This window comes from Rhinolophus sinicus, chromosome 1 (genome assembly GCF_057876585.1).
Source record: "Rhinolophus sinicus isolate RSI-liver-muscle chromosome 1, RSI-T2T, whole genome shotgun sequence".
Classification (NCBI taxonomy): domain Eukaryota; kingdom Metazoa; phylum Chordata; class Mammalia; order Chiroptera; family Rhinolophidae; genus Rhinolophus; species Rhinolophus sinicus.
Window position 1 is genome coordinate 72635829 of NC_142501.1, and position 15443 is coordinate 72651271.

At 37.9% G+C, this 15443-nt stretch overlaps 1 long non-coding RNA gene across 1 annotated transcript; it reads right to left on the bottom strand.

The window, feature by feature from the left end:
* Positions 1–1893: 1893 nt before the first annotated feature.
* Positions 1894–12996, bottom strand: LOC109460033 (uncharacterized). Its single transcript, XR_002139472.3, has 5 exons — positions 12856–12996; positions 8364–8567; positions 7859–8034; positions 2970–3781; positions 1894–1991 (listed from the first exon to the last, which is right to left on the bottom strand). It is a non-coding gene; the product is annotated as an uncharacterized LOC109460033 (long non-coding RNA).
* Positions 12997–15443: the final 2447 nt, after the last annotated feature.

The window sequence follows — 15443 nt, forward strand, 5'->3', positions numbered from 1 at the left end:
TAATGACCCTAAATAAGGTCTGCATTTGACAGCAGTCCTCACATGGCCCCTTATCTGACAATATTCTTTCCACTCAAAGTTTCCAATCCTCTGTCCTTTTCTTGCTTTCTCTAAAAAGAAGTTTAAGTGAAAATAAACTCTGTCTAGGCTTTGGATAAACCTCCTGAGCTCTGAGGATTTTCTGCTTTTTTTCCTCAGGCTTTTTGGAGAAGTTTTTCCTTTTGTGATACCTCAGTAGACTGGCTGAAGCCAGCCATCTTTGTGGGGTGTGAAGATGAGGGAAGGCCTGGTTATCCATCTCTTTGTCTGACATCTTGAAAAGCAGGTACCATTTAAAAAAGTGTTTTCCAGACTTTTATAAATAATTACATTAGCAATTGAAACTACCAAAAGTTCTTTCTCAACCTCTCTTTTAAAACACTGAATTAGATAATAACAGCAAACATTTATTGAACTCTTACACATGACCAAGCACTGTTCCAAATGTTTCACATACGCCTAATTTCACAACACTTGGAGGTGGCTACTACTGTTATCATTCCCATTTTATAGATGAGGAAACCGAGGCACAAAGAAGTCAAATTGTTTGTTCACGGTCACACAATTAGTAAGTGTGGGAGTCTAGGTCAAGAATCTAAAGTGGCTCAAAAACAGGAAGCATTGTAATGATTTTCTCTAGTAGAGAGTCTGCTGAACAGTGAGTGCATAGGGCTTTGGAATTAGACAGCAGAGGATTTAAATTCCTATCATCCCCTTACCAACTGAATGATTTGGGACAAGTAAATTCATCACACTGAGATTTACTTTACTCATCTGCCTTTTGAAAATAATAATACCTACCTCATGGAAGGTATTACTGTGTAGGTTTAATGAGAAAACCCATGCTTTGTAGAGACCCTGGTAACAGCATTGGTTTTGGAACGAGAAATTGTTCTCAGCTGTCAGGACAGAATTATATATCGCATGACATTTGTAAAAGGAATCAAAAATTACAAATTTCCATTGATAGTTGGACAAATTACTCCCTTAATCCTACCACCTTAGAATGATCTCAGTACTTTATAAGGTTCTAGGAAGCATCCCAAATTGGCAGCCAGTAATTTTAGTCATTCTAGTACAATACTGTTCAATAAAACTTTCTGCAATGATTGAACTGGTCTGTATCTGCACTGTTCAATATGGTAGCCACTAACCACTTAATGGCTCTTGAGCCCTTGAAATGTGACTAGTAGACTTGAGGAACTGACATTTTAATTATAATTTTAAATTAAATTTAGTTTAGATAGCCACATGTGGCTGGTAGCTACTGAATTAGACAGCTCTAAATAATCGCATCAATTATTAACACCTAAAGAAAAAAATCCTAGAAAAATCTCTAGGCATTAGAAAATTTAATTTCCTGTCCTAAACGCAGGATAGAAAATAAAATTGCTTAACTATTTACTCTAATGAACCATATAGGTATAGCCTAGATGGATCAAGGTGGATCTATTCTCACCCTTAAGTTGTAGACCAATCAATGTTTTGAAGCAGCTTTCTTCCATAATTCTTTTGCAAGTTCTGGAAACATTTATTCTTTTATTATCACTACGATGCCTTAGTCCATCACATGGATAACACAGCTAGGAATAAAAACTATATCATATATCCATTTCATTTTAATGACTAATACATGATTAGAATAAATTCTTTTCTGCTGTAAAAAAAAAGAGGAAGATGAGCACACCTTACCATTTCTTGTAGCAAAAGTCATCCTAAGAAACCATGAGATCTATTGGATGATTGACGTCACATCTTGGTAGTCATTACACCTGAGCTCAGAGAGTTGTACCTGTAGGCAGTTTGTGAGATTTGAACAGAGCCCTTTAACAGTACCTAAGGCAGGTGGGAGCTGCAGCTTTTACCTGATTCATCTGGCAATCCAGGATGACAGTGTTCTGTCCTTTCTTTTTATGTGGTACGGAACTTGGGCACCTCACTCAAGTACGTATCTAAATGTTTGATAAAAGAGTTTGATTATATTCACAAGCATTCTGGCTATCAGCACAACTGAGTGGAAATTCTGTCTGGGTCAGAATATGAGTTGGAATCTTTTTCTTTCTTAGCAGAACAAATTTGCCCCCGACTACCTAGTATCTAAAAATGACTCTCTGTTTAACCATTAACCATCACATTTCTTCATTTCCCACACTTACTAGAACAATTCAATCAGGAACTGAATGAGAGATGTCACTTCATAATGCTTACATAAACCTCTGAGACAGGGAGAAATTGTTTTTATCATTATAGTCACGATTGATTTCTTTAGATTCCACTAGTTTTGCTTCAGTATTGTTAGCTAATAATACTTCCCTCATATATTGAGCACCTACTCTTTGTCAGAGGATTACATAAATTATTTTTTAATTCACACAGCACACTGACGAATAGGGACTAGTGTTACTTTTTACAAGTTGAAAACCAAGGCTCAGAGGATGAGTAAATTGCCCAGATCATACAGCTTGTAAGGGTACAGCGAGCATACAAACCCAGATATTTCTGAATCAAAAATTTGAACAATTAAACACCAAACTATGTTTTGTCTTGGTTAACTAATAACAATGTACTTGGACCATGTAATCTGTTATCAATAAATAATACATTGTTGTTAGTTAAATGTAATCTTAACTTTGAAGGAGTGTCTGTGAAATAAATTATTAGAATAGCATTTGGTAGTTCTGCAAAAAACACAGATGTGGTCATTTCTGTTCCTGGGTGTCTCTGAGTTTAGTTCAAAGAAAATTGTCTCTTTATGTGCATGCTATTTTTAGCTAGAACAAAAGCCCAAGATGTTTTGCTTGAGCCTTAACTGCTAAGAAACTTTTGCCAAATTCATTGCTTAATTATCACAATGAACTTATCACAGGTGCCTTGATATATCATTTGTTTACTCGATGTACGATAATTGTTTGTATGAAGACTTTACTCACCCTGAGAATGCCAGGGGCTTTCATCATACTGGGAATGCAAATCACGAAAGTTCCTCAGGCAGCCCACAGCCAAATAGGGAAGAAAGAGATCATATAAATAGCAACACAAATGATTAACTATAATTGTGACAAGAGTCATAAAAAGTAAATGAAGGTGGTGAACACACAATGGGATTTATAGATGATGTAATACAGAATTGTACATCTGAAATCTATGTAATTTTACTAAAAATTGTCACCCCAATAAATTAAAAAAAAAAAAAAAGTAAATGAAGGGTGGCATAAGCTGACCAGGCAATAGGCCTAGCTTAAGGGCCTAGTTACTAAGAAGAATCTCTGAAGGTAAACTTTGTTATCATTAGTCAGCAATTCTATTGTGCAGTGATATTGCATTGTACATAATTTGATAATTAGTACATCAGAAAAAACACAAACATAAATAGGAGGCATAAATATCCCTTTTACTTATCAGGAAACACCTAATAATTAATTATTGCATTTGTTTTTCTTTCGGTTCTTTTCCAGAGCTCCAATTTTAAAAATTATTCTGGAAAGTATATAAAGCAGTTTTACTATAATAAATATGGAAATTGAGTTGGAATGATGTCATTGCTTGGGACATCTGCATTATTAATTTGGAGAAGACAAAGACTAATAGCCTTAGCCTTCTGTTTAGAAGTTAAGGATGACAGGAAAAGATCATACCTTTGTGAAATAATTAATTCTTACTTCAGAAAGTTATACGCAAAAGATGACTGAAAAACCAGCATGTCCTGCTTTGGAAAGCTTTAGTCCACCATCACCATTAAGAACTGAGATAAAAAAATATATATCAGCATAGGTTAAGAGTTCTAGAAATTAATTTAAGACTTTCTTTTCTCCTTAGAGCTTCCCCGAATGGGGGTAAATGTAAATTAATTTGTACATGGTCAGCCAATGATCAACAGGTCCAGGTTAGCACGTTAACAGCAATAGTAGGAAACCTGCACCTAAAGAAGACACCCATAGTTTATTTTTTTTCACAATATCACTTTCCCTGCCCTTGCCTTGGTATGTTCTGTAGAATTTAAGAGAAGCTGAGTGTGCTAATTTATCTTTGCTGGTATTCTTCCCCTGTGTTTTTCTCATGTTCAAAAGTAGAGAAAAGATGATGCTTTAAAAAAGAGAAACAGCTCTGAGCTGTGGCCTCCACCCCTCAGAAGGGCCAACCCTTCCACCAAGTAACTTGGAACGCCTGCATGCCTACTCCTCACTGCTGGACCCACTTGCCTGAAATATCACCAGATACACATTTGATTTATGCAGTATCCTCTTTGCACATGAAAGCATCTCTGGAAAGTTTCTTTCTAGCACCTAAAATCAGCCACACACAAGTAATGAGAATTTTGATGAGTAGGGGTTGGAGAGTAGAGGATTTTAGAGCATGGAACACCCAGGAATATCAATCTAGCCAGAGCAAAAGCCAGAGCAGAGAGCACAAGACAATCCGTGTGCCCTGGTAATGTGGAGAGAAGACATATAAAAGTCAGAAAAGAGTATAGAAGGAAGATGGCTGACAACACAAACCAAAACATGTCTCCTTAAATGAGTTACTTTATATAAAGCATTTAGAATAGTGCCTAGCCCGAAATAATAAAACAACTTTTTAATAAAGGCATATGCACATAGAACAGGAATCAGGGACATGCCTATGTAAATGGAACAGGCTACCAAAATATCGTCACCCACAAAGGTTTTCAATCAGAGAATCAACACTTAACAAGTTACATTCCAAAGAAAATTCACTGCAGCTACCAAGAATTTTTCCTTTCAGATTCTGCATGGTACTCAAGAGAAATGACTGCCTTCAAAATAAGAGCCCAAGGCACCATTAACCCATTTGTATTGGTGACTATAACTACTAGTTTGGTTCATGACACAACTGATTCAACTGTAGCAATTGCATTCAACATGAAGACAGCATAAATGAATAGGTCCATCATGCCCCAGTCCAGCATGCTAGCCACAGGACGCTAAAAATAAACGTCATGGAGGAGAGCTTTAGAGAGAAATGTTATCTACTAAAAAGGATATATTAGCCCTTTGTGTTTTCCCAAAGTCATTACTGAATGACTAGGCCAATTCATATGCCTCAGAACTGCACTGTTTGTGTTTTGATCCCTCAGCAGTATTTGGGTTTAGTATTTTTTCTTAAAAGGCAGTGTTAGGAAGCAGCTTGCTTTGGGGTTTCCCAAAGTGTGCATGCTTTTCAGTTGTGCACAAGAGGAAAAGTATTATATTCCTGTATGTAGGCCTCTCAGGTCAAGCTTGGAGACGTACGGCACCTTCAAATGTATTTGATAAGCAGCCTTCGGTTCTCAGAGAGAAGAATTGAGGCAGGGTGGGAAATAAGGGTTGACCAAGACCTCATAGGGCGACTAGAGACAGAAAGAAAACCCTTTAAACATCACAGTGAGGTGGAAACAGGTCAGGATGAGCTGACAGACAAGCATTTTACCCATGGAGACTTTTTATAGTTACTTTTTGGTTATGATCCCAGAAACAGAATTTCCATCTATGGCAGTATATAGTTTCCTTTTTAGAGAAATATTTGAAATTTAAAAAGTGAGTTGATTTAAGGTAAAATGCTTATTAATATGGCATTCAGATATGACCAAGTGTCTGAAGCTGATACTGAAGCGAAGAGCTGGCACGTAGAAGGTGGTAGCTTAGAGGAGAGCGCTGGGGTTACAGCCACTTCCTCACTGCCCTGTGGAACCTCAGCGATTCACTTACTTTCTCTGAGTCGCATGATCCTCAACTACATAAAACTCTTGGATGCGAAACACGAACCTCTCGGGGTGATTGTGAGGAATAAGTAATCGGTGCTCAAGAAGGCTTACTTCTTTTCTTTTCCTTGGTGAAGTGTGGGAAAAGCAGCAAAATTCTCTCTTTGCGTGGAACCCTCCTGCCTAGGCTCTAGACAATAAAGTGTAGGCAGTGATTGTTCACATCACCAGATAATCTTTTATACAAGCCGACATAGGCTATATTTGTAGCCCAATGTAGTAGATTTTCAGAGAAGGCAGAAAAATTAAGTATCAGTGCAACACTTCTTGTCATCGAGCAGTATATTCTGGGGGCTGTGCCCCACTTCTTTTTTTTTTTAATTTTATGTATTTTAATTTTTTTTTGTTTGATTTTTTATTGGGGAAGAGGAACAGGATTTAATCAGGGAACAGTGTATATTTCCAGGACTTTTTTTTTTCCAAGTCAAGTTGTTGTCCTTTCAATCTTAGTTGTGGAGGGTGCTGTTCAGCTTTAAGTTGTTGTCCTTTCAGTTTTTTAGTTGTGGAGGGTGCAGCTTAGCTCCAGGTCCAGTTGCAGTTGCTAGTTGCAGGGGGCACAGCCCACCATCCCTTGTGGGAGTCGAACAGGCAACCTTGTGCTTGAGAGGACGTGCTCCAACCAACTGAGCCATCAGGGAGCTCAGCAGCAGCTCAGCTCAAGGTGCGGTATTCAATCTTAGTTGCAGGGGGCAGAGCCCACCATCCTTTGTGGGACTCGAGGAGTTGAACCGGCAACCTGGTGGTTGAGAGCCCACTGGCCCATGTGGGAGTCCAACCGGCAGCCTTTGGAGTTAGGAGCACGGAGCTCCAACCACCTGAGCCACCAGGCCGGCCGTGTGCCCCACTTCTTGTTTGCATCCCCAGCGATGAGCATAGCGCAGCAGACACTTAAAACGTGTTTGAAGAAATAATCAAGTGATCTCAATTCTATTACTTTCTGTTTTTTTAATGCTGCACACTGCATCTTGGAGTGGATGCCTATTATTAAAAGATTTTCTGTATTGTGGATTTAAGGTGACCACACTCAGGGATGAAACAATGACTGGACAGGGACTACCTTTTCCTCTCTGCAAAGTGGCATTTTAGCAACTTAAAATTCCAATACTAAGTAATTTCCTTCTTAACATTTCTCTAGAGAGACTCACTTCCCTGAACAATTAGTCATCTCTGAGGATAATTCCCCTTTCCTTCCTCTCTTTAACCAAACTACAGTGACTGAAACACATGCTGCTGCTGAAAAGTCCAGATAAAGGTCTTTCTAAAATATTTGGATCTGGAGTCCATAATAACTTCTGTTTTTAATTTATGATTGTGTGTGTGTTTATTCATTAATTTACCACGTGTGACTGTTTTTGTATGAGTGGTAAAAATTTAGAAAAAAATTTTTTTATAAATGTAAGTAATTTTAAACCATGTAGTAATTATTGCGTGAGCTGTGGGAAACTGGACAGACTGACAAATTTTCAAAAAAAAGGACCAAATGTAGATTTTGAGCTGCCTCTGTATGACATTTATCCTTACCCATAAGTATTTATGACCTACAAATAGCACGAAAGTAGATTTAAGAAGGAAAAAAAACCCACAGTTAACCCTTGAACAATTTACTGGGGGGTGATTAGGGGTGTTCACTCTATCCCACTGTGCAGGAGAAAATTTATGTATAAATTTTGATTCCCCCAAAATTTTACCAATATCCTGTTGTTCACTGGTAGCCTTACTGATAACATAAACAGTTGATTAACACATATTTTATATATTTTATACTATATTCTTAAAATAAAGTCAAAGCAAAGAAAATGCTATTAAGAAAATTATAAGTGAAAATACATTTACATTACTCCATGTATTTATGGAAAAAAACCCACATATAAGTGGACCCATGCAGTTCAAACCAATGCTGTTCTACAGTAACAAAAATAACAAGGAAGGCTAAGAATTTTAGGTACTTTCTTTGTGCCAGGAACTGGGATTTGCAAGCATTTTGACAGCATTCTTGCAATGAACTCGAGAAAATTATATGTTCTCTGCAATCCTCTCAGCACTGCTTCAGGCAGTACTCACCTTGCTGCTGGTCACTTGTTGGCACTCCTGGGCATGGTTTCTTCCACTGGATGCTTCTGTTTCTCTGCAGGTGGGTTAGGTTCACCTTCTCCTTTACTGCCCTGTAACCTTTAGAATCCTCAGCACCAACATACAAGATGGTGTGGACTTCCACCGTTTCCTTCATGTTGGGGTAACTGAAGAAAATTACATACCAGGAGAGGGACAGTTGAAGCTATTGGCTCAAAATGGCTCTTTAGAGTACCAAAGGAAAAGCATGTGATCATTTAAAACGTTTACTGTGACCCTCTTTGGATACGCCACTGTCCCTAAATTGCTTCTTTGGTCTTCAAATTTGCATCCTTCTCCCCAAACCCTTCCTTTTTCTAGCCTTCCCTGGAATCTCCCCAACCTCTGAAAAAACCCCACACACTGAACCCAGTTATTGACACTGCCTGTCCGTCCTCCTTCCCTACAGGTCTCTCCACTCTCCCTGTAGCCATAAGTTTTCCTGAGTCCAACTCACTCAGTCTGGGATAACGTCCTGGGAGGTAGCCTGTTACTAGTACAGTCAGTGTGGTCTACTGGTGTCCACCTCCCACAGAATAGTCTCTCCAAGTCTTGTGATGCCATCTCCAACACGCTTGGATTCTCCACATAAAATCGGATTCTTCATGGTCTCCTCACAAGTATGAAGTGTAGGCAGGCTGGCTGGATCAAAGACCAATTCCTTAAAGCATAAAAACAATACAGTCAAGCCTAAGTAAGGAGCGAGAAATAAAGTGGACTGAAATAAAAGCTTTTGTATGATTGTGTAAGTCGTGAGGATGCTGACAGCCTTGGGTTCACATACTAGATCTATAAGGGGCAGTCACTGTCCAACCCAGCCAAATGTTACCATAGAGAGGTGAAGTGCTGTATTTTAAAGTTAAGTTTCTTTGTGTTGGTTCATTTTTTTATTTTTTTTTCATGAAAGACACTTTACTACCTTCAGGTTGGATATGATTAATGTTTTGCCAGTCTATGACTCCCCTCACTAACACCATACAAACCTGTAAAAAGGAGAAAACATTTTTCTAACCATTTCCTAATTTACAAGGCATCTTTCCCTCCAGAATCCATACTCTTGTAAGTCATATTTTTGTGCAAAGCAATGGTCTTGCCTTTATCCACCCCCTTTCTCTTCACATCTATCGAGAATGAGAAAGAGCTATTTTCTTAATAATACAAAATGAATCTTTGAGATTTGATGATGTTCTCAGCCAGCATCCTCATTTCCATTTCCTCATATTCTCATTTCCATTTGAGGGCCAGGGAAGGAGTGATTTTTCTTTCACTTCCACTGGGTAAGAGGCAGATTCCAGCCTTGGGGCCCTTCCTGTGCACTGGCCCCTTTCAAGGCGCTGGAAAGGGCCTACTGTTGTTTTCACATGATCAGATAGATTTTGTAAAATTTGCAAAAGTGAGATATTTTAACTATAACTGGCTAAGACCATTCTATCTTCCCATTCCAATGTCTCCTCTATCACATTTTTCCTTATGTCTGATTGGTTTGTTGCAGTGGCTGCAGGCATTCTGGGGACTTGGATAAGGAAAATAGATTGGTAATTTATGATGTTTAGGGTATGTTTTTGGGGTTTCATCACTTCTATGTGTAGGTAAGCCATTGTTAGCCATTCTGGTGTAGAAATGGCTTCCAGAAATGCTCTAATAGCCCGTTATGCAGACTTAGCAGCACCATAACAAAGGTTCAAAGCCAGAGGTTTCTCACAATAAGTATGTGTCCCCTTAGTGGCCAGCACAGGAAGGTTGTGGGTAGATCATGAGAAACATTCTAGAGGCAAGACTAAATTATTTTTCCACTTTTTCTACAGTAAGTGATAACAAAATCATTATCATATGAAGAGGCAATCAATGGGCATATAGGGGAAAAATGTAAGGGAAAAAATTATAGAGGCACATGAGGATATTAATAAAAATAATATTTTTATGGGTTTGTGATATTTGTGGTATTTGTCACTTTTGAAAAATTGCAATTTGTTTTGATTTCTTGTTCTAAATAAATATTCGCTTCCATACATAATTCGATACTTGTGATTTTGTGTTCTTCGTCTTAAGGAGGATTCTACTACCAAATTGCATACATTTCAGGCTCCATAAATCTGGATCAACCTCTGTCTACTATGGTTAAGACTTTTTATTTAAACAAAGTGTTGTGATTGCATGTTGCAAAAAGGTAGGCTATTAAAATAACCCAAACACATAGGAAAACCACTGGTGAAACAAAGCCATGATGGATGGCAAAAGGAACTATTTTAGTCAGAGTTCATTCTCTTCAGGAACTCAGCAGATATGACACAGGACTTGCATGATCTCCTGCAAATTCACCTCCAAGCACTGTCTCCTACGCAAATTCCCAATGATTTACATTTAATTTCTGTACTTAACCATAAATACTTAACTTTCCCATTCTATTTTCTGAATAAAATCTGGGGTTTCAATTGTATAAATTGTGTATAGTCTTTTGTTTAAGTTGTACAGGTTTGTTTGTTTCTTGCCTTATCACACAAATGTCATCTTCTTTAGACTGCAGTTTGGAGCAACTGGGGATCATATTGATTTAGCATTCAGTCATCCATTAAAGAGGTACTATGCCAGGCATGGCGGTAGGCATTGTGGTAGTTTGAGGGAACAGTGAGAGGAACAGGAATATAAAGATGAATAAGACATTGCCATTGCTTTCAAGAAGCTCACTAACTCATGGTCTAGTGGGAGAGACATACTGAAATGCTGTGGGAAGGAAAGATGGAAGATGATTAACTGGGGTGGGGGTGGTCAAGAAGACTTCTTATAGGCATTAAAATTTGAGCTATGTCTTAAAGGGTGAAAGATAGCTAGTCAGGAAAGTGAATTCAGTGCAAAAAGAACAGTAGAATCATGGCAAGAAGGCAGGATTAAACATGGTTTGTTGGAATAAAAGGAGCAGCTGAATAAGATGCACTAGGAGAGTATCAGGAGTGAGAACACAGTGTGGGCTGGGGCCAGATTACGGACTTTCCTGAAAGGTTTTTAAGCAATGTGTCACGATTATATTTGAGTTGAGACTATACACTCTAGTTAACTTTCTTTGGCTCCATGAATACAGGAAAATTTAATATGCACATATACTTTTAGTTTCGCGGATCTATGAGTATGACAAAACGTAACATTTTTGGATTCAGTGTTGTTGACTAATAGTTGCCAAGACATGATATCCCTTAGATGGAGTTCAAAACTATATCAGAGAGCTCTAAAGCATAAATGTCTAATTCTTATGAGCAATGATGTCAGTGACAAGTAGCTTGGTCAAAATTTTAAATTTTCAGAGCTGAGCAAAAATTAGTATTATTTCATACTGGTACCCTTTGACCTGTGGTCCACTCACCTAATTCCTCCACCTCAAATAGACTTGTCTGGTTTCTTACATAGTACTTAAAATCAGGATCATACAGCGGTTATGCTACTATACAAAAATTCCTTAGTTTCCTATATTCACAGCATTAATTTGCAATTTAAGACTAAATAAATTATGTTTCATAAATTCTACCCAACAAATCCTGAAACAATATTTTGGGTATATTGTAAGTACATTACATGTACTTAAAATGTAATATTGCCAAAAAATTACACCTATGTAGGTTTTTAGCTTTTTGAAAGTAAATTAGTACAAGATTATGTTTAATTTTGAGCTAGTTTTCTTTAGCAAGAAATTAATCATTTAAGTATTTAAAAATGTACTTCTATTATTATGATCTATCACCTAGGCTAAGAATAAAATTAAATAAAATCTATATAAAAGGCAATGCTAAATTAATTTACCAGGCTTTGTATGCATTTCTTACCTTGTCTAAAACAAATGCCTTCCTTAATTTTTTAATCTCTACAAGTGATAAAAACAAAGCCTTATTTATGAATTAATATGCATCCTCAAATGATGACGATGAAAGGATATACCATACTTATGCAGCCACAGCAGACTGAAAATGAAAATAATATAATTATTGATTTATGTAAATTCTTGCCCACAACATGTCTAACCTGATTCCTTCTTTGCCTTCTCTAAGATTCATGCTAATAATTATAACATAGAGGCAGAGAAACTGGTAATCACTACCTACCCTCTATGAACTTCCCAAAGTAATTTTGTCTTCTTGGTCATTTTTTTTTTCTTGGTCAATTTTTAAATAATTTATCCTCTAAATCAAATTTGCAAATTAAAAAATGAGTGAGGTATGTATATTTTTGTGTGTGTGTGTGTGTGTGTGTGTGTGTGTCTGTGTGTGTGTGTATTTGGAAATTCTCCCTCAGGTGATTCTGACCTCCCAAAATACACTATTGGATCATGAAACCAAAGTTTTCAGAAAGTGTAAAATCACATTAATAAAAGTATCGGGCAAGCCCGGTGGCTCAGGTGGTTGGAGTGCCGAGCTCCTAACATCGAGGTTGCTGTTTCAATTCCCATAGGGGCCAGTGAGCTGTGCCCTCTACAGCTAAGATTGTGAACAACGGCTCTCCCTGAATCTGGGCTGCCGTGAGCAGCTGGAGATGGGCTTGAGCTGCCATGGGCTGCCGCGGGCTGCTGTGTGTTGCCGCGGGCTACCATGTGCTGCTAGGAGTGGCCGGTGGCCAGTGTGAGTGGCCGGCAGCTGGTGAGAGCTGCCGTGAGCTGCTGTGAGCGGCCGGCCGACAAATGGCGACATACTGCCTCAGCCAAGGGGAGTGCAAGGCTCATAATACCAACATGGGCCAGGGAGCTGTGTCCTACGCAACTAGACTGAGAAACAACAGCTTGAACTGGAGTGGGGTGGGAGGCAGAACAAGGGGAAGAAGAATAAATAAATAAATAAAAGTATCACATGCCAGGAAAGGAGTGTTGTTTCTGATTTGTAAAGCTCATGGGGAGGGAGAGGAACTTTTCATTTGTCATTCCTTTAAATTCTGAGGCAAGGGACCCTCTCATCAACAGTAGAGAAAATTACCTTGTTCTTCCTGAATTTCCATCACTATCACAGAGAAGCCGTAGGCTGAAATTGTTCTTTTTTTTCTCCCATCCTCAGATAAAATAATCTAAATTAAATACAAAAGGATGTTAAACACAGGTGTCTACAGCCCCAAGTCCACTATAATATGACTTATTAAAAAAGTGATTCTATACTGGTCATCATCCTCCAAATGAGGGCTGCTGAGGAATGCACTCACTTTGGGGTGGGCTGCAACCATCAATCTTTGTATCACAGAGCACTGGACTGCCATTAATCATTAAAATAATCATTCAAAGTGATTCTTGGTAGGCATGCATTTTAAAGGCACTAAAAATTTAGAGATCTAAGTTACAAAAATATAGAATTTTTTTGATCTGGTTAACTTCATTTATGAATTATTAATGATACCTAAAAATGTTTTCCTCTTGAGAGCCCAAAGCACTAAGCAGTCAAATTCCAATTCCTTCTTAGAATGCCTGACTCAACATATAGAGAGAAGACATTAAAGTGTGTCCATCTCCCACACAGAGAACTCAAGGCACTTGTGCATATCTCTTTCTTTATCAATATTTGAACCCTTAAAATGCTATTTGAAAATTCAGTATGATCAGAGTATTTTCAGAAGAAACTTTACAAAATATGGATGCCTAGGCAACCACCCACCATCCAATCACGTGTTCAGACATGGTGGAGATGAAGATGTGTAGTAAAGATGGGGTTGAGCTTATTCTTTGGTCTTTGTGTATTTATTATGTTTGGTTTGGCCCAAGTTCTCAGTATTCTTTGGAACATTAAGCTTAAATCTCTTGGAACTTCAGATATGTTATAATATTGAACTCAGTGTACCTATTCTCCTGGTTATATGCCCTAGAGAGAAATTTCCAAAGATGTTAGGTATAAAGAACAATATCAGAGAAAAAAGGAGGTTATTTAGTGGACACTCATTAACAAGCATTTATTAACTTTTTACTATATATTCTAGATTATCCTATTTCATAGGTACTATGAAAAATGGAGGGGAAGTCAGATTATTACTTACCTTTAAACAACTACAATTATAAAATAAGATAATAAAAAACTAGAACACTTCAAGCTTCTTGATTTCTGTATTACTAAGTAGAAACCTAGTAGAAGGTCTATTTTGTTTAAGAAAATATCTTCATGCAGTTTTTGGTGGCGTACTGAGTTAATCTGAATGGGAAAGACTGATATAGGAGGTCTAAACTGCACTGTTTATTCAGATATTGGGAGTGTTTTGTTTTCTCAGGACTCATTCATAATATATGAGTGTGGGAGGAAGTAACTCCCTAAAAAATCTAGAATGCTCACACACACACGCACACAGGAAACGGATGCTGTATAGGCCAAAACACAGATATCCACAAAACCCCAAATGACACTGGTGTTAGAGGACAAGGCCAATAATGATGCAAAAGGTTTTATGTACCACAGATACATAAAGAATAGGATTGGACCCACAGTGCGGTAGAAGGCACTTTATAATGGCATTACCTAGCCATCTATTTTATGATAATTAATCTTATCCTAAAGAGAAAACCCATCAATATGCCATTACTATATAGCCAATTATATCCATCAGATGATTTTTTTCCCTAGGTTTCTTAGTATTTCCTATTTTGTGTCTCACCTTTGTGTTTATTTTTACTTATACTATTCTAGTACCATGTTTCCCCAAAAACAAGGCTGGATCTTATATTAATCTTTGCTCCAAAAGATGCTTAGCGCTTATTTTATATTACGAGCATCCTAAAAAATCATGCTACGGCTTATTTTCGGGTTAGGTCTTATTTTCGGGGAAACACAGTAGGAAGATCTTTTAAAAGTGTCTCTCCAAAGGAAGCATAAATATTTTTAGAGGAAGGTAAAAGAATTTTCTCCACTTGAAGCATAGATTCTTTTCTTTTTTAACCCTTCTTCTCTTCACTCCTCGTATCTCCATCTATTGTCCAAAGATATAGTCAATGTGTGGAAAGAAAGCAATTGCGGAAAAAAGATGACCGGTACCTTAGGCATCATGGAGGAAGGTTCTGTGACATGATAGACTCTTAAGCACCTTAGATCTAGAAGCCACAGGCAGTGGGTAGAATTTAAGGGCAGGAGAATATTCGGTGTTTGGAATGTCTACTGTTTTCTCCTGTGATGGCATAGCTCTCTGTGCGTTTGCTAGGAATTACTTGTTGTGTCGTTATAATATTAAAAACAGTATGTGCTTCAAGAATGTAATTCCAGTATTGTGGAAAGAAATCCTCTGTGGAAAGAAATCTTCAGGAATCAGAATTCAAAGAGAACAAAGAGAGGTGAACAAGGAAGTAACCGGAGCTGATGGGCCCTTGAGCTCAGGGCTGGCCAGTGTCTCTAGTTTGTTAAAAGGAGCGGCGCCAGATGAAGACTTTATGGAGGAAAATGGGAGAAAAACCTCAAGAGGAGAGAGAGCTTTCAAATCCATCCAGTGAAACTACTTCTGATAGTCCAGGCAGTCAGGTGAAGGCTGAGGTGAGGTTGAGCCTCACTAATGGTTCGGAAACCATCAGAATCACCTGGGGAACATTTAAAAAGCAGGCTCT